Source organism: Lactuca serriola, chromosome 5 (assembly GCF_051521515.1).
Source record: "Lactuca serriola cultivar US96UC23 chromosome 5, Lser_US96UC23_V15, whole genome shotgun sequence".
Lineage (NCBI taxonomy): Eukaryota > Viridiplantae > Streptophyta > Magnoliopsida > Asterales > Asteraceae > Lactuca > Lactuca serriola.
In genome coordinates, this window is record NC_136412.1 from 323,022,420 (window position 1) to 323,043,897 (window position 21,478).

The following is a 21,478-nucleotide window of genomic DNA, read 5'->3' on the forward strand; positions in this document are numbered from 1 at the left end:
TTTTATCCAACGTGCTTTCCACCTTGCATCTGCATTGCTTAAAGCCGGCATGCAATCAATCCCTTCCGTCCATAATGCATCCATGACCTCTCCTTTCTCACCTCATAATCAATGTATTTCCATTTTTATTTTAATCTGTTGAGTTTATGTGTGATTGAAGTTGGTTAACAATTGTGGATTCATTGTAATTCACCTAGTATTTTTGCTCTCTTCCATAGTTTCCATCAGTTGTGCTTCATGATGTACGCTTGACATATGATTTGTTCAAAACTATACAATAGTTTTTTGGTTTGTTTTCTTAGTGATTCCTACACCTTGAATTGTAATTCCTATTCCAGGTATCATTTAATTCTCTAAGTTTTTTTAGGGTTTTGTGCTAGAACTCGACGAGTTGGGGGCTCTAACTCGTCGAGTAGAGATCATTTATGAGGTGCGGGATTTAGACCCTACTCGACGAGTCGGAAGGCCCTGACTCGACGAGTAGGCGCTATAAAGGAAAACCCTAATTTTCAGGGGTTTGTACTCTATTTAAAGAACTTATGGCTCATTTGTAGCCTCTTCGTACGTTCTTACAGTCCATAGAGAAAACCTAGCCGTATTTTGGTGATTTCTTGAGTGTGTGTGAGCCTTGTAGAGTGGAACTTGTGCTTTCTAGAAGGAAACTTAGAGGTTGAAGAGATTGAAGTGAGGAGAAGGCTTTGGATCCGACATCTACTTGTTGTTAGCATCCATTCAGCGGTAAAAAGTTGCTACCTTGATCTCTCTTTTCTTAGGTCTCATCTTATGGAAGAATATGGTCACTTTTGGTGCAAAAAGGATGTCATACTCGGATTTGGACCTGTCATAAGGATATGGTTCCAGATCTACACTTGCTCACTTTATCCAGCTTAGGCACTTTTCCATGCACTAAAACCTTGTAGGAACCTTAGTTTTAGTGTTTTTTCTTTGTGAGGCCTTGCATGTACGTAAAGTTTGCAACTTACATGGTAGCTACACTACAAAGGGGTTGGATATGTAGTTTGGAGCCTTGGATCCTAGTGGAAAGGACTAAACACAAAAAGGGCTGAAGGGACTCAACGAGTTGCTTAACCAACTTGACGACTCGGATAGGGTTTACCCGTTTCGGGAATATGAGTGATTTCGGTGAAGGATTAGGGTTTTTGGTCTGCATGAGTTTTCGGTCTTTTGGACATTGAAGGAACTCGATGAGTTACTCAGGTGAATCGACGAGTTGACTCGGGATTTCAGTTGTATGGACTCTGAAGGAACTCGGCGAGTTGCTGGATGCACTTGACGAGTTGAGGTCAACATGGACTGTTGACCTTGACTTTGACCAGGGTTGACCTTGAGGGTGTTTAAGGTATTTCGGGATTGTGACAAGTTAATCACATAATGATTATAGGCAGTTGAATTGGAGTTGTGCGTTGGGATTTATCTAATCTTATCTTGTCAGTTCAGCATTCACGAGAAGTGAGCCTCCTCACCATACCAATAGGTCGAAGGCACCAAGGCCGGCCCATTATGTGATATGTGGTATGGTAGTTAGTTATGCTAAGTGTTATGCTAGTGATATATGTGATACTTGCAGGGAAGACCATCGGGGGAGCCCATGACACTTAGATGTAAGACCATGTGGGGGAGCCCATGGCTTTTCAAGTAAAGACCATAGGAGGAGTCCATGGCACTTAGATGTAAGACCATGTGGGGGAGCCCATGGCTTTCCAGCTAAAGACCATAGGGGGATCCCATGGAACTTAGGTGTAAGACCATGTAGGGAAGCCCATGACATCCTGGAGTAAGACCTTGGGGGAGCCCACGACGTCCTTATATGTTTGTATGCATGGATTATATGCGGTTTATGTAGATTTTATAGCTAATATGATTATGTAATTATGTGGATTGTGTGGGGTATGCTCTAGGGAACTCAGTAAGCATTAGCTTACAGTTTGTGGATTTGTTTCAGGTACATCTGAGCCTAAGGGCAAGGGCAAGGCTTGATGAAGCGACATGCACTCTCTCTCAGATGTTTTTATGGGACGCTCTGATGATTGTAGTAATATTGTGTTATGAATTTGAAAACAAATGTATTTGAGATTTTATGGTTTATGGAAAATGTTTTTGACTATTTAAAAATGAAAATTTTCTTTTGAAAATTGGGTCGTTACATGAATAGTTTTTATTCCTACTTAATATGTGGTGCATGTTTTGGATTATAAGTGACTACTAATATGATGTTATATTGTTAGCAGGATGGAAACCATGTAAAAGATTAAGTATATAATGTTAATAACATACTCCATCTGTTATAGAACTAGGAAATATGATGGACAAATGAGTGAAAGTCACGAAGATGCACCTTTAGATGTAGATATGGAGAAAACTAAAAGGTGTGTTTTGTTGTTTTATTGTTTTATATATTTGTTATTCATCGGTTAATGTTGTTTGTTTTAAATTATGTTTTGGATTCAACTTTGCTATAAGGAGGAGGTTGATGAAGATATGTATCAAGAAAAAAGTTCCTTGCAAATTGAGGAAGATGAACAGGAAGATCTTAATCGAATAAAGGAGGAAAGTAGAAGGCGTAGACAGACCATTCTTGAAAAGTACAACACTAAGTCACTAGTGCCACAATTAGAGGATACATGTGCGGTTTTTTTCTTATTCTTCCCATTAGAGCATATTAAAAACTTATGAATCTTATTTGTGTTGAATAATCTTTTAGTTAATGTATTTACAGCTAAAGAAATTTTAGGGACTCTTGAAGGTCAAAGGGAATCGTTAGATAGTAATACATGAGACACACCATTTTCAGTTGGAAGATCTCCTCCACAAAATGGTAATTCTGGTGTTGAGAGGACATTTGGTACATGTGGAATTGAAGAGGGTACTCCAAAGGTGAGATTTATTTTTCTTTTTTCTTTTTTACTTAATGTGTAGTAATGAATTGTTTTTGATGGGAATCACTGAGTGAAAGATCAAATGGTGATGTCATATTTTGGGAATCTCCACCTCATGCACGTAAAAGGGTAAGTCTTGGTCTTTTATTGATGAGTTTCTTTACTAACTTTCTGTGAAATGTTTAAGATCAATGACATTGTATTTTTCTTATTTGAATAGAAAAAGGAAAGATCAAATGACATGTTCTCTGATGATATATTTGGAGAATCACCAACTGGAGTACGAAAACCTATAAGACACATACTCATTATTTCCAAAATCTCATAATAGATTTTCATGTTGTGTGTGCTTATGTGGTTTTGTTATATCATCAGGGAAAAGGAGATGGGTTAGCCATTCAAAGAAGCGGTCTTTAGGATAATTGGGATGATTCAGAAGGTTGCTATAGTAAGTATATCAAAATATGACTCTTATAAGTTTTACCCTCTATTATAAGTTTTCAGATTTACCCTTTTCACACATGCAGGCTACCGATTTGGAGAAGTACTTGATAACCGACAGGAAGTTCTTACAACACATGATAAAGGTGTGTTTTCAACAGTGGTTCATGCAAAAGATTTGAAAGGTTGTAATGCTCTAAAAATTCCAACCCCAGTTTGAGCTTTTCAAAAACATCCCAATTTCATTAAGTTGTTACAAAAAGGTTGTAACGCTCTAAAAATTCCAACCCCAGTTTGAGCTTTTCAAAAACATCCCAATTTCATTAAGTTATTACAAAAAGGTTTTCAATACATTTATTATCAGAGTATTCCTAGAACCATATCATAAAACATAAACACGAGGAGCGGTACGATCACGCCTTTGCCTTTCCACAGTCTCCTGAAGTACCTAAAACGTTAAACCATAACTGTAAGCCCGAAAGCTTAGTAAGATACCCCCAAAATACCAACCACATATACCATACACATAACATATGATAACATAACATAACAGAACAACCATGAACTTCGGGTCTACTGTGTGACTGGTCCGCCGCACCGGGCCTACAGTCCACCTGGTGCACCCTCCGAGTCTAGCCATATACATCGAGTCTGCAGTGGGGTTGGTCCACCCGCACCGGGCCTTCAACCTACCTGGTCCACTCTCTGAGTCTACAATATGACTGGTCCGCCCGCACCGGGCCTTCAGTCGGCCTGGTCCACTCTCCGAGCCTCGGCACGTCTGGTCCACCCTCGTGGGGCCTACAGCCTATCCAGACCGCTCGATGGGCCTTCGGAATATCCGGTCCGCCCTGGGTATGTTGGCTTACAACACAAAGCAGGACCTGCCTCAACCCAACCCCAGTCAACCAATCATGTGCACATAAACATATAATCATATAACAATTAATCACCAATCAACCGATCTAGCAGATCACATACATAACATACTCTAACCAGGTACCGACCTAACCGGTCACTAACATAGCATCATCCTATTTTCCAAGATTCCGAACTTAACCAAGTCTCTAACATATACCATCCTAAATACCATGATGCAAACATATAGCGAAGCAATAACATAACAACTACTCGAATTTCCATTCGATAAAGGGCCGGCCTTGGTGCCATAGACCCTGTCGATATAGTGAGGATAACTCACCTCGCAACTGCTGACTGAAAAGATAAGATCATGCTGCTCCAACCTCCGACACGAACTCCACCACTGATCAATACCAAAAGACTGAACTCAATAAATGCCAATAATTACCAAAATACCCCTGGAAGTCAACTGGTCAACTCTTGATCAAAGTCAACCTTCCTGACTGACTCTACTCGCCGAGTCAACCCGCTGACTCGTCGAGTCCCTATACTCAAAAACTCCTATTCCACGATTCAACTCGCCGAGTCACCCTAAGACTCGCCGAGTCTAACAAACTCTGAGTCCTTTCTCGCTCAACTCACCGAGTCGTCCCTCGAATCACCGATTCACAACTCAACCAAAAGGTTAGGACTTCATGACCAGACTCGCCGAGTCCAAGAACAGACTCGCCGAGTCCAAGGCAACATTCAACATACTCGCCGAGTTGTTCTTCCAACTCGTCGAGTTCCTGCCTATCTTCATCCAACTCGCCGAGTCCACCCATGCGACTAGTCGAGTATCTCCAGCTCTTAACCTATGCAGTGGCTTTCTAAGCCATGCTGGGGCTCAAATCCATAGATCTATCCTTCTTCAAGCTATCCCTCACATAAAGTTGCAAACTTTACGTGATATCAAGGAGATATAAACTCAAAACACACTAGGGCTTGGGTTTTAGACAAAAGGGGCTTCACCAATCATCCAAGGACTGAAACTTTATGAACTTAGGACTTAAAAGAGGTTTAGATCTGAAGTTTCAGCTTCAGATCTAGCTTCTTTAACATTTCCCTTAACCAAGGAAAACCCTAGCCTCCACATATGAATGATTCTAGAAGAAAATGTCAAGGTAACAGCTTAATACCTCACAAATGTGCCCCAAACTGGAGTGGGTTTTGGATCCACACGAAATCCTTGATGGTTGCCTCTTGCTCTTCAAGTATCCTCCACCAAATTCACTTCTCAAAGCTCCAAACACTCTCCAAGCTCTCATTCGCGGCTATTAGGGTTTCTGGGACTCAAAGGGAATGTAGAGAGGCTGAAGAGAGGGTATTATGTTCTTTATATATGGCACAAACTCCGAATTAGGGTTTTTCTCATTCCAGCACCAACTCGCCGAGTCCAGCCTCCGAGTCGCCGAGTTGGTCACTTAACGCGTGACCAGAATCGCGACTCGACTCGCCGAGTCTATCCATCGACTCGCCGAGTCGGCCTTCCTTATTTACACTAAGAACCCTGAACTAGCATTTCTGAACTTGGGGTGTTACAAAGGTGGATCCACTGACCTAGAAGAAGTGGCAATAAAAATCATACGCAACAATGACAAAATTAAGGTGTTTATTTGACTTGGTGAATGAATGAATGAGACAATGAGTATGTCGATTTTATGGCGATGTTATGTTAGGTATAAAGCTTGATTAGAAGAACTGGTGATACTGAATAAGTTAGTAGGAGCTGACATGGAGGACGAACGCCACTGTGTCCGGTTCGGTTTATTTCTAATTTCAAGTATCAAAATCATTTAAAGTTAATAGCATACTCAATTATCATATTTAATAATGTTTATATGTCTCTATTATTTTACAAATTTATTATAGGTTTTTCAATTTAATAGCATGATACCAAAGTTTAATCACATCTGATTAAATACATATAATCAGATGTGATTAAATACATATAATCACATATGATTCAATACATGAAACAAACTATTTAATCGAAAACAAAAAATTAATTATGTCCATATAAATTATATGTGATTAAGTACATATAATCACATGCGATTAAATACACAACAACAATTATTTAATCGATAACGCCAAAACGAATCCTGTCAACATAAATCATATTTGATTAAATACATATAATCATATGTGATTAAATATACGAGAACAATTATTGAATCGAGAACGCAATAACGAATATTGTCCACATAAATCATATATGATTAAAAGCATATGTGACTAATATCATTAAATACATATAATTACATTTATTAAATGCACGAGAACAACTGTTGAATCAAGAAAGCAAAACGAATCTTGTACACAAATATCATATGTGATTAAATATATATAATCACATGTGATTAAATACAAGAGACCAATATTGAATCGAAAACACGAAAATAAATATTGTCCATATAAATCATATGTGATTAAATACATATAATCATATGTGATTATATGAATCCAATCACGTACGATTTATGTGGACGATATTAACTTTCGTGTTCTCGATTCATTGTTCTTTGTCCACTTTAATCATATGTGATTAAATGTATCTAATCACATATGCTTTTATTTGGAAAAAAATGAATCTTGTCTATATAAATAATACGTGATTAGATACATATAATCACATGTGATTACATACATGAGAACAACTATTGAATCAAGGATGCCAAAACAAATCTTCTCCGCATAAATCAGATACGATTAAATACATATAATTACATGTGATTAAATACACGAGTCCAATTATATATTGAACTGAAGCCGCAAAAAAAAAATTCCACATAAATCATATTTAATTAAATACATATATCACATGTGATTATATGAAATCAACCATATATGGTTTATGTGGACAAGATTCATTATCGCGTTCTCGATTTAACAATTGTTCTTTGCCAACTTTAATCATATGTGATTGAATACATATAATCACATGTGATTTTATGTATCTAATCACATATAATTTATATTGACAAAATTACATTTCACGTTCTTGATACAATAGTTATTCTCGTGTTATTAATCACATGTGATTATATGTATTTAATCACATATGATTTATATAGACAAGATTCATTTTTCCAAATAAAATCATATGTGATTAGATACATATAACCGCATGTGATTATATATATTTACTCACATATGATTAAAGTGTTGAATCTTTGTTCACGTTATTCACATGTTATTAAATACATATAATCATATATGATTTATTACAAGAGAAAAATTATTGAATGGAAAATATGAAAACGAATATTGTTTATGTAAATATATTTGATTAGATATATATAATAACATGTGATAATTTCTATTTAATCATATCTGATTAAATACATGTAGTCACACATGATTTATGCCATAATATGCATTTAATCACATATGATGTTGGTGGTTGTAAGTCGTGGGTGGTGGTGGTGTGGTAGAGATAGGTGGTGGTGTGTGGAATTACCACTGAATCAAAAATACGAAAAAAAATCGTTGATTTATACGGAAAAAAAAAGAATCTTGTTTGTATAAATCATATGTGATTAGATATATATAATCACATTTGATTATATACAAAAGATTAACCATTGAATCAAAAATGTGAAAACAAATATTTGTTCACATTAATCATATGTTATTAAATACATATAACCCTAAGACAGTTGTGCACCGGTGCTAGTGTGGGATATTAGATGTCAAGAGATTTTTTTGTTGGATTGACGAATGTCTGGCTTGTGGGAGCAGTGGATCAATGATGATTTGTATGGAAGTCAAGTGTGCATTTGAGGCCTTTTGGACCTAGTTTTCAGATTTAGGATTGGTTGGAACTCACGTTGGGGATGCTTTGAGAAGTCATTATGCGTGATTGGGAGGTAATCCCAGTTAGGTATAAAAGGTTGGTGTGACAAATGGATGATCATCACGCTTGGGTATGGTCTTTGGAGTCTAGACCGATGAGTTTCCAGCCTTGTGAAGTGCAATGATTGAGTTGGTTCGTAGTTGTAGTTATGAGAGTTTCCCAGTTTAAGTGGATTTTGTTGGGTTTTAGTTCAAAATTAGTTTCATAAAACTCATAAATATGGAAAACGAAAGTCTTTAAATTTCGAACTTAATAAGCTAGTTACAACCCACCACGGATCATCTTGCAAGTTATAGAAAGATTAAATACCAACCAAAGAATAGATGAATAAATAACAACCTTTGTAGTTCTTTGGGTCCTCTTGGGAGGCTTGGAAGTTGATGAAGAATGATGAACTTTAGAGACACCAACAATAACTCAACTTGATGTAGAATGCTAGTTCTTTTGTATAAAACTCTTGTATAACTCTTAATCTTTGAACCAAACCCAATTATGGTTCAAATAGAGCATAATATAAGCAACAAGTCTTCAAATGTTCAAAGAAAAATAAGAGAGGAAGAGGGAGAAGGGTGCTCATGATTTTTCTTCACTCTCACAAGAGTAGACCAAAAATGCAAGCAACTGAACTGTAACATCCATAAAAATTGAGCCAATTTTTACCTTTTTCAACCAATTAAAAACCATTAATTATTACAAAGTGTTTTCAAAATATTCCCATGTTAGAGTATCCCAGAAATCAAAATCAAAAAATGTGAGGGGTTGTACGATCACGCATTTGCTTTCCCGTGATCATCTGATGTACCTGAAACCAAAACTAAAACTGTAAGTCCAAAGCTTAGTGAGTTCCCCCAAAATACCGATACATAACAGATAGCACACATAATAACAACATGTAATAGGTCCACAGCTCTACAGACTGGATTACCCCTGAGCCCACAGTATGAGTCTGGCTTGCCCTACAGGCCCACGACTCATATCTGGTTTGCTCCCTCAGTCCTTAGATTTTAACTAAATGACTAGCCCTCAGTGTGAGTCTGGTATTCTCTCTTGGCCCCCAGCTCGCATATGGAATGCTTAAGAGTCCTCAGTATAAGTCTGGCATGCTCTCCTTGGCCCTCAGCTCATATCTAGAATACTCCAGGGTTTGTTGGTCACCGCACGGAGAAGTGCAACCTCAACTGTAACGCCTGTGTTTCCGGGCTTGCCATTTTTAGCAATGTAATAGTCTAGGTTAACCTTTGTAACCCGTTTTGAAATAATAAGAATGTATTATTTGAGTATTATGTGTTTTGTGCTTAATTGCTTAATTATGTGGTTTGATTAATTAAGAATAAAAATAAGCGTAAAAAATTTAAGTGTAAAATGAACTTAATATCTTTGGTTAATGTTGTAGTAGTTGAAACGAGGTTTCCGAATATATATAGAACGCCCAAATCTGACTTCGTATGAGGAAGTTATGATTTATCGAAGTTTCGACTTAGCGGTATGCAACCTGAAATACTCGATTTGAGATCGAGCGGTTTTTAGCCGAAGTAATCTAAACGAGGATCGAAGGTCTCGTTGTTGGTATCGAAGCGATAAAAAGTTAGGCGAGAACGGACGTCAAACGAAGAAGTTATGAATTTATAACGAAAGTTTCTGTCGCGGCCTATTAAAAATAAATAATAAAAATAAAGTCGAAATTAGCCGACGGAGTCTAAACGAAAGTTGTAGAGCGTAGTCTCATCTTCGCATGGATATAAAGAACGTTGAAAACGGAGTTCGTATGAAGAAGATATGAATTTCCGAAGTTTGATAAATAAATTGTATTTATTTTTAATTGAAAAATCGGAAGCTTTATCCGAAGAGTAGTCATCGATCTGATCTGAGGTACGCGCCGCGTACTCGTGTACGCCCCGCGTACTCCGAAGGTGTCGACATCGCAGCAAGTGGCTTCGGATGCGTAAGCAGTGACGTTTTTCGGACCTGTACGCCCCGCGTACAGGCGTACGCCCCGCGTACTCCGAGGCTCCAGCCTCTATAAAAGGATTCCGAAGGCAGCCGAGTCTTTTGCCAATTTCTTCTCTTCTCTCTCCCGTTTTGCATCGTTTTGCGTGCCAGAAATACCCCGAAGCCCCGATATTATTCTCGAGCCCCGAGGCAAGTCCCGAGATCCCGAAGATCCCGAGAAGTGCGGTTCCCGAGTCGAAGCTCTGCCCGCGAGAAGTTCGATTTTTGTGAAGATCTTCCAGATCTGCTGAGGATTACTACTTCTGCAAGCCGTAGTGCTGTCTGATCATCTTCTGATCAGGTGAGTGTATACTACCTTTCATAAACACGATAATAATACAAGTATGGTTTGAGTGTATTAAGTATATTGTTGTTTATGTGTATAATTTTGTTGTTATAAGTATGAATGTATATTCATTCTCTTCTATCTCATAGATCTGATTTACTTTCTATGAAATACGTGTTATGTGGGTGTGCCTCATCTGTTATGTGGAATATGTATTGAATGGAAATGATATACAGGTTTTAAACTATGTATGAAAATATATATTTTTATCTACTAATATGTTGGGTAGAACATGGGTAGATAGTTGGTGTGTAATAAACAGATGAGAGGCCTCGATGTTGTTGTTGTTGATGATCTAGTTATTCAGCGGAGTATGGATAACGACCACGGACTCTTTCTAGACAGCCCAGTGGAACGCTAGCAGGTTCATAACCTGTAGTGTTGTGAACGATGTGTTCACCGGTGTACTCTATCCCCCTCATGGTTGCCTTTAGGATATCTATTGTTGAGGAAACCCCTTAGCAGTGATGTCCGTCCCGATGAAAATCCTAGATTAGTTCCCTTGAGATAGATGTTATTTTAGGGACGTAAAGTGAGGATAACGGGAATGGGTAATCGGGATAGTGATTGGTTGGTGAAATTAAATATAACTTATTTATTGTGGGTTGAAAACCCTATATGCTCACCAGGCTCCCAAGCCTGACCCACTCAGTTTTATTTGTATTACAGGTAGTGGCGCGAGGGCATAAGATGGTTGAATCATCAAGTTGTTTTGTTTACAAGTCTGTATATGTATATATTTGTTAAATGACTTGTAATGTTATCGTTTATGCTTTATGGTCTGTATCGGAACATGACATCCCGAGTTTTGATTATATAATGAAAATGCATCTCTTGATGAAATTCTTTGATAAATATTATCTTATCATGTTTTGTTTTGGGAACAAATTCCACAACTCTTTCAAATCAAAAGGATTTACTCTAAAATTATTTAAAAGCATAAATGAAAATCGGTCTTTTCTGGCCGAGATTTTGGGGATGTCACATCAACCCTACCACATAACATGTCGACATATACTACTAACTATGCATACATATAATTAGGCCATATAACTGGTAATCCTACAGGTCTACCAAACTATTACAACAACTAGCACACATAACCACTCTCGGACTATCATAACAACTAGCATGCAATACTAACTCATACCTGACATATCAATAACTACTAGGATATCAAATCCAATGGGTCGGCCTTGGTGCCTTAGACCCCTTAGTATAGTGAGGATAACTCACTTCACAAGTAGCTTGAAGTGATAAAGTCAAACTCCACCAAATGCAGCTCCAATTCCAACACATATATCCACCAATGATTCCATTCCATAAATTCTCAATTTACCAAAATACACTCAAAAGTCCAATTGGTCAACCCTTGGTTAAAGTCAAAGTCAAAGTCAATAGTCCATGTTGACCAGACTCGTCGAGTGCAGCTAAAAACTCATCGAGTTCCTCAAGAACTCAGGAAGTCATAAAACCCTAACTGATTCACCGAATTTCCAACCAACTCGTCGAGTCCATGCGTGTCCATCTGTCTGGGAGAACCCTAATTGACTCGTCGAGTCCTCTTGCTGACTCGCTGAGTTCTTGCAGAACCAGACACGGGCAACCTTCATCCTACTCGCCGAGTCGGCCAAGCGACTCATCGTGTTCATGCAGTCAATTTCTTATACAAATGTTTTTAAGCCACCGTAAAGCTCCATATTGCAGATCCAACCTCCTAGGACATGGTTTCCACGTAAAGTTGCAAACTTTACGTACATGCATGGTCCTAAATGCGAAAACTAGACTAAGGGAAAGGTTAACTAAAAGGGAGAGGCCCAAGCTTACCAAATCTCATAACTATATAGCTATAGGGACCAAAGATCTGAAGTTACAACTTCAAATCACTACTAGAAAAATAGCCTTTTACGACGCGCAAACAATGACACGCGGTAATTTACGATATGCAAAAGCGTGCGCACTAAAAATAATGTCATCTCTTCTAAAATTTGAAGGATAGAGGACACGCATTTGTGCGTGCCTTGAAATTAGTGTTAGAAAAGAAAAAAAATACAAACACGGAGGGTGCTTATCTTAAATGAGTGTCCTCTTCAAATGTCACTTTATATATTTTTTTTGCTTAAACGCGCGTTTTTAAAGGGGGAAAACGAAATCGTCTGAAATTCTAAAATTTTGGAGAACCCCGCTTCTACCCTCAGTATCTCCCTTCATTCACTCCTTCCTTCTCTCTGGAAACCCTAAGCCACCGCCACCGCCACCATCACCGCCATTGAACCTTAAAAGCTCAATCCACACTTCACGCTTCTGTGATTCTCTCTTCTTCGGTTCTCTAATCTCCAATTTTAGTCTGAAAACATCAATCGACCTCCGATTAGAAACCCAAAAAAAAAATAGAAAACTCCACATTTTCGAGAGTGTTGGCGCCGATGCTCTGGTGTACCTTGTCACCGTTTTATAATTCGTCCGGAACTTTAATTTTAGCAAACCCACCAGAACCCTAGGTCTTGGATTTTATGCTTTCACATCCTTCCTTCCCTAGTCGTATGTTATTCTAAATCCTTATTTCTTTTCTCTATCATGAACGCCTCTCTATCGCATCGCTCTACTCACCTTCGTCGTCTTAGGCTATTACGCCTCCATCATGGTCTCTGTGTTCATCGTATAATCATACATGTCGCCTCTTCTCGTCATTCTGCTCCTTGACCCTATGCAGGTAATAATTTTTTGTCTGATTCCATCTCGATATCAATTTTCTAACCGCCCCACTGTTCCAGATGGCCTCTGTTATGTTATCGAGTTGCCAATTTCCATTAGCTGGTAAGTTTTGGCACAACAGTTTGCACTCATCTTGCCTGTTCTCCTCTTTGTGTTCTCTCGATCTCAATATATGTTCTTCATATTCTGTTGAATGATGTTTGTTTTGAATTTTGATTTTTACTATGAAATTGAGGGTTAGCTTAATGCAGTTTATAATTGTTGATATCGAGCCTACGACGTGTTTATTTTTACTTTTTCCTGGTCCCCTTTATATTACTAAACTATTTGCTTTTTATGTTTTTGATGAATCTTAATTTGTAGGAAGGATGAATTAATGTTGACAGAGTGGTTTTATTTTATTTTATTTTATTTTTTATTTTTTTTATGAACACCACCTGTTTGATAAATTTCCCCAATGAACAAGCAAAAGTACAATTGACTAATTCATCAATGGCATTAATAATCACACTCTGATACAACATGCAAACTAAGGCAGATATGTAATCGGGTTTAGGAATAGGGAGGTGAAAATGGAAATAAATGGAAATGGATGTTTATGTTTCTATGATGACTATCTTTTCATGTTTGAAGTTGTTGGCATATGGGTTTCTATACGTGCTAATGTTCGTGTTTCAAGTGTTGCAAGAAGGTCTACATGAGAGGCTTTACAGGTTTGGTTAGGTGTGGGCACACCTGGATCAATGAAGGTTACTGACTGTGAGTGTCCATTTAGTATCTTATTTAGTTCCAGAACATGTTCATTTTTTTTATAATGAAGCTCCATTTTTGAAATGATTAATGACACGGTTAAATGTTGTAATTGTTTGACCTTGATTATAATGGATGATATTGATGAAGACGAACAGGATGCAGAGTAAGAAGAAAGGGTGGATAGTGATGATGAGAGACAAAAGAAGAAGAAAAGAAAGAAAAGGTAAAATCAATTTGACAAGCTTACATTTTGTAGTGAAATCAATTTGACAAGCTTACCTTTTGTTGTGAATGCATGGTTGCCTTTTTTCTTCATATTTACCCTTTTACCCTTTTAAACTGATATAATTTTTATTTTTTTTAAACTTTCCATATGAATCTGTCAGGAGAGTAAAAAATTTAAGCGACTAGAGAAAGCATCAATAGATTTATTTCTTCATTTTTTTTAAACTTTCCATATGAACCTGTTGAATCCCCTACATGCCTTGTCCCTCTTCCTCAAGGAAATAAGACCCCAATCAGGTGGCCTAGAAGCCGAGACCAGGTAAAAAAGTTTGACTTTTTTTATATTTTATTAAAAAAGTATGAATTATTTTAGATAACAGATACCAACATATTGGTATTTCAATATAAGGTCTGGTTGATTGATCGAAAGTTTCCAATGATATCAATGAAACTTATAACTAGTTTAATTGACCTGAAAAGTCAAACTTCTTAACGATTGGTGGATTTTCATTTTTTAACTCTGATTCTGATTATATCATTCAGGTATGGTACAATAACGTTCCACGCACAAAGCTGGCTGAGGTCAAAGGGCATCAAAATTGGGTCAAAGTTACAGGAGAATATCTTTCTTTTCCAGGGGGTGGAAATCAGTTCAAGAATGGTGCCCTTCATTATATCGATCATATCAAAAAAGTAAGCCCATGCTTCTTTCCTATTCTCCCATATATAAAAGGTTGTTCTTGTAATTTTCTGTGAAAATAAGATTTTTTACTCGTAATATAATTATAGTCACTTCCTGATATCAAATGGGGCAAAAGAACCCGTGTGATACTAGATGTTAGATGTGGAGTAGCTAGTTTTGGAGGGTATCTTTTTGAGCAAGATGTATTTACAGTGTCGTTTGCTCCGAAAGATGAGCATGAAGCTCAAGTGAAATTTGATCTTGAGAGGGGTATTCCTGCCATTTCAGCAGTCATGGGTACCCAAAGATTGCCCTTCCCTAGTAAAATCTTTGATGGCATTCACTAGGCTCGTTGCAGGGTCCCATGACACATTGAAGGTGATTCTTCCATGCACTCTCTTTTTAAAGTCTCCGTTAGTTACACAGTACACAGTATACTGTAAAAGTTGATATATATATATATATATATATATATATATATATATATATATTTTCAGGTGGAAAAGTTCTATTGGAGCTCAACAGTCTCTTACGACCTGGTGGGTATTTTATTTAGTCTGCTACTATAGTTTACAAAAACAATACAAAAGATGCTGAAATATGGAAAGGTATGTCTAACTTAACAAATTATATATAATCACATTGAATGTTTGATTAAATTGTTATGTGAAAACTTGTGGCAGCTATGTCTAAATTAACAAAGGCTATGTGTTGGGAGCTGGTGGTGATTTATAGTGACAAATTGAACCAAGTTGGTGCAGCAATATACAAAAAGCCAACTTCTAATGAATGTTATGACAACATACAACAAAATGATCCACCTATATGTGGAACCAATGATGATCCAGATGCAATCTGTTAAACTTTCTAGTTTTTCTTGATACAAAGTAATATTCATTGCTACCTAACCTAATTGTGTTAATACATATACAGGAATGTAGAACTTGAAGCATGCATGCCTAAAGTCCCAGTTGATGAATCAATTAGAGGAACAAAGTGGCCAAAAACATGGCCTCAGAGGGTGGAATCACCACCTTATTGGTTAAAAGCCATAGAATCTGGAGTTTATGGAAAATCAACTCCTGAAGACTTCACTGCTGACCATGAACACTGGAAACGTGTTGTGTCTAAGTCATATTTGAATGGTTTAGGAATTGATTGATTTCTATCAGAAATATCATGGACATGAGATCCATCTATGGAGGGTAAGTAAATGAAGTCTTCTTGTCTTGATTCTTGTTATATTCTTATTGTTGTTGTTGTTAAATGTTTGTAGATTTGTTGTTGCATTGAAAGATCTAAATGTTTGGGTGATGAATGTGGTCCCACTTAATTCACCAGATACACTTCCAATTATATATGAACGTGGACTCTTTGGGATATATCATACTGGTGTGAATCATTCAGTACTTACCCACGTTCATATGATCTTCTTCATGATGATCATCTTTTTTCAGATCTTAAAAAAAGGTATACATCAATCATCAGTTTCTCTTCAATGTACTTTTGTGGAATTGTTTTTTTTTTGTAGCGTTCTATATTTTGTTTCTTGATGAAGCTGATCGTATGTTGGATATGGGATTTGAGCCTCAAATAAGAAAAATTGTGTAACATACAGACATGCCTCCACCTGCTGGAAGACAAACAATGCTTTTCAGTGCCACTTTTCCTAGAGAAATCCAGGTTTTTAATTTTATTTTATTAATTTGAATCATTTTAATATATATATTTTTAATTTTTATAATGTTCTTACACAGAGAGTCACATCTGATTTTCTTTCAAGTTATATATTTCTAACTATGGGACGCGTTGGGTCAAGAAACTGATAAAAGAAGCCACCTTATTGACCTTCTTCATGCACGAATAGATAATGGATCTGGCAAGGTACACCTGCACACTTTTTATAATTTTTTCATTTCAATATTTTTAATGTAATAGATAATGGACCTTCTTCATGCACGAATAGATAATAGATAATCTATCTTATTGTTGTGCAATTTTGATGTTACCAATGTTGAGCTAAGTAGTGAAGTCTCACAATCCATGTCTGGATTAGTTTTTAGCAGGTACTTATGTTTTCCTTCTCTACTTTTTCCCTCTTCTATTTCTACCTTTTCATTTTCTCATTGCAATTAGTCTATGCTCTTATTCCTTACTGCTGTAAAACCATTATTTGGGTAAGTAGTTGGTTTTGTTATATCTTTTACTTGACACATGTAATCTGCTTAATGGTAATTTAGATCCATGTCTCCAGAATGAATTCTAGTGGCAGAGAACACTAGAAGCTGCTATTTCACTAGTGAACACACATGACAAGTGGAAGGCTAAAGTCATATATGGCAACATCGATAGGTAAAAAAAAATTTGTTTTTTTATGAATTTTTTTTGTGTTAATGTTGATTTGCAATTTGATAATTGATATTTGATACATGTCTTTTTGCAGCATGTTTGTACTTGTTCCAGGGTGTATTGCCCATGCTTTCTTCTTACTAAAAAGAGATATGTTGGTTACAGTTATGAGAAGCCTGATCAAGTCAAACCTTTCTTTGATGTTAAAGGTGTTGAAACTGTTTGCAGAGATACATGTGAAGCTGTATCCAAAACCATGGAGTCTTCCTTAAAAACTATTTTGAAAATCAAGATATTAGTACAGTGAAATCATACACGTACTAGAGAGAAAGATTGTGTAACTAAGCTTCTATGAAAAACAGAGGGTTCGGATGGATGAAAAAGGAAGCAAGTTCCATGGAGATTCTGATGATAATAAAAGAGGAGGTTTATTGACATATATACCCTTTCTAACATACCAAATCTATAAAAAATAAAATCGGTTAATAAAATTTTGAACTTTTTGAGTATTGTTGCAGGGGTGGATAATCACAAAGGAGAGAAAAATGGCTAAAGCAAACCGATCAACTTCTGAAAATTTTGCTAGATTGGTAGGTTTAAAAGTAGAATGTCCTAATAAGAATTAATTTTAAAAGTAGAATGAAAATAACAAGTGATTTTGTGTTGTGTTTACAGGGTTGATGAAAGCGAATAGTTCTGGAGTTAGAAGAGGAAAAGAGAGCTCAAGCTGAAACAGATAAGATGCTGCAAATGCAAGTGTTGCATTCTTCATTTCAATTGTTACTATGAAACACATAATAGATTAGATGAATGCAAATTTATATATTGTAAGAAATAGAATTGTATGATATTAAATTTTATGCAATGAATTGTCTTTTTTGTATATGGTATTTTATTTCTACTATGAGACATTAAATGCAAAATTAATTTTAAAATTAATAAATATATAAATATTTTTTTTAAACATTTAAATTTACGATACGCAAAAATGTGTGTCATCTTCATTTATGACATGACCTTTCTTGACAGGGGTTTTAATGATACGCATTGCGTGTCATAAATGCGAGTCGTAAATGCGCGTTGTCCATAGACGACGCGCAAAAGCACGTCGTGTCTCGTTATGACAGGGCCTTCCTTGACGCACATTTGCGCGTCGTCTGAGCATTTTACGACGCGCAATGAGCGTTGTAAAAGACCTTTTTTCTAGTAGTGGATCTTGCCCCAATACTCGAAATGACTCCTAAATGTGCTAAAGATGGCCCTAAACCCAAACATGAAGAGATCTAGCTAAAGATAAGCCAAGGTAACGACTTGTTATCTTCAAAATGATGCCAAGATGAAGTAGAGTCAGATACACAAGCTCCTATTTGCTCCAAGCTTCTTATACCTCACACCTTCTTCACAAAATGCACCAAAATCACTCTTTAAGCCTTACAATCACTCAAGAACAAGGTTAATAGCGATTAGGGTTTCTCTTAGACGTCAAGGGGGTGGTAAAGGACATGATGAATGGACTTTAAGGTCCTTTAAATAGGGCGCAAACCCTAAAATTTAGGGTTTCATCTCCCAGCTCCTACTCGTCGAGTCTGGGTCCTCCGAATCGTCGAGTATATCCAATAATCCACGCGGGCAAACTCATTCCTACTCGACGAGTCAGGGTATCCAACTCGTCGAGTAGACCTTCCAAAATGAAAATAAAATTGTAAAGTTTATACCTGGGAGTCGGGGTGTTACATGAACCCATCGGTTTGGGTTTAGGTTAAAATTATTGAAAATCGATACTATCGGTTTGAGTTCGATTTTAGGCCAAAACCGACCCAAGGAGGAGACCCTCCTCACGTAAGGTGTGCGTTTATGTTAATTTCATGGAAGCAGACTATCGCCTTCCCGCGTCCCAGTTTAATTGAGCTTCTGTCACATTATTGTATTTACTTGACTCAGTTAAAATCTCATAGTATGTTGAAGATAATTATCTTTGAGCTTCTCTACAAGCTACATATGTGTTACTATCCGTAAGACTATTTCATGTGTTTTATAGACTTTCCTCAAGTAAATAATAGTACACGCTCCTCAACCGTAAAGAGAGAAACTAAAAGTGTTGCTGATTGGAATACTTCATCTAGGGAGTGGAAAGAGGAATTCTTGTGGTTTACGAGGAATGTGTACCTAACCAATTTTTTGTGGAATTTCCCTAACAATCAAGTACCTGGTAGTTCATCTAAACCATCTCGCTACAAAAAGGAATATGTATAGAATATTAGGATAACTAAGGGAGGAGATTCCTAAACTAGTTCTTGATATCATCGGGAGAAGCACTGAGTGGGATTTCCTTCATGACAATATGATGCTTTGGCTATATGGGTTTGAGACCTTTTATGGAGAATTCCCATGAAATCTTTTGCATGATTTGGTTGCATAGATGATTTGATGATGTTGTTAGGATGATCGCATCATCATATAGTTGGAGACAATTAATATCATTATTATGTCAATAAATAAAGCGTGAGTGATTCGAGCAACAATGAGAAAAACAAATAATGGAAATATATTCATAAAAGCATTGGTTCCAGAATTGTGGAGCTTGTTTTAATCCATAAAGTTATTTGATAAGAAGGCATGCATGGCCTGAATAAGTTGCATGGGTGATAGAACCCACATGTAGACGATCTCATGCAAGTGACCATGAAGAACATAATTTTTAACACTACATTGATGTATTATCCATGACATGCCTTGTATCGTTCGAAAGATCCATCCAAGTATGATTTGAAACAATAAATTTGCAAAAACGGATTATGTTAACATCGTGTGGTTTGGGAACAAATTTCTATATATGGTTGTATAATAAATCCTTTAAATTTATCTCGCATGGATATGTGCCAATTGGTGTCATTAAGTGTCTTATTTTGATTACAAGGAATCATGCACATCGTTGTTAACACTTGTAGATTAAAAAGTTGTTGATCATTGAAGATTTCATGCATGCTTTTTGTGACTATAGTTTGTTAGGAGGTGATCTAGTGGGAGTTGCTATTGGAAACAAGGTGTCAGGAGCAAGGGTATGGACAACACATATGAATAGGGGATTGGTGCATTGTTGAATGCAGTGAGTAAATATATAGGGGTTGTGGACGGAATATTGTGAGTAGTTTGATCCAGTCGAGGGAAATGTTAATGGAGGGTTTGTGCCTTGTGGCATTCCTTGGGGAAGGAAGGGTTTGATAGCCATAGGTTGTGAAAAAAAGATGATCGGAACGTGTTTGTTTATGGTTAGAAAACCGAGCAAAGAGACTCGATAGAGTTTGTATAAGGATTTGGGCATGGTTGATGGGAAAATAGAAATATGGTTTCATCTAATATAATGTTCCGTTTTCACAATGAAGGGTCGTAACATTTGTATCCATGGTGATTGGACGAGTATGCAAGAAATACACACATAATGGATCTTGCTTGAAGTATATGAGTTGGTTGCGTAAAAAAGGGAAAACACAAACAACCAAATGTCTATAAATGGTTATATGTAGGGTTGTGGATCTCATAAATGCAACACAAAGATTCACACTGTTGATTTAGTTGAGTGGTCAAGATCTCATAAAAGCAACACAAGAGAACACTGTTAACTTCAAAATAGCCCGCTTAGACTTCTTCGCCAAACAAAACCTCGAGGATAAGGGTCATTCTCATGGGAAGGGTATTGATACGAACCACCCCACAAGGGCCATCAGAACACGGAAGACTACGGCTAGCTATTTGGAGTAGTCCAACCATGTTCTGCCCTAGAAACCAAGAAGTGGTCAACGACCACCGCATCTTCGGTTATCTCAATTATGCATGCATGATCTAGATATGTTGCAATGTAATCATGTTTCCATTTCTTGTGCTTACAGGAGTTAAGTGTTATTAATTGTCTTGTAAGTTTGTTTTTAGAAATGAATCAGAAAATTATCTCAACAAATCTATTCTCTCTAATAACACTTATGGAGGCTGACATGACCACCTCGAACTAGTCTATATCAAACACACATCATAGTAAATATTAATTTATAATATTTAATCTTAATCATCAGAATTCTAAGATCCCATTTGAATAAGATGTTAACAATTGTAAAGATTCGTTATCAATAATTATAGCCATAGGTGTGCAGTGTGCAACATGTGCAATTTTGTAAAGCACTCTAAAAGTGACGAACTTACACCCACAACACCAAATAAACAAAACCAGATAACCAAAATTGACCTAATGAAAATTTTCGTGATTCGACTATATATTATCATTCCATCTATATTTTTCAATAAAATAAAACCTATAAATTACAACGCAC

At 36.8% G+C, this 21,478-nt stretch overlaps 1 pseudogene; it reads left to right on the plus strand.

Moving 5' to 3' along the window:
* Positions 1–2,454: 2,454 nt before the first annotated feature.
* Positions 2,455–17,837, plus strand: LOC145050910 (putative methyltransferase PMT26; annotated as a pseudogene).
* Positions 17,838–21,478: the final 3,641 nt, after the last annotated feature.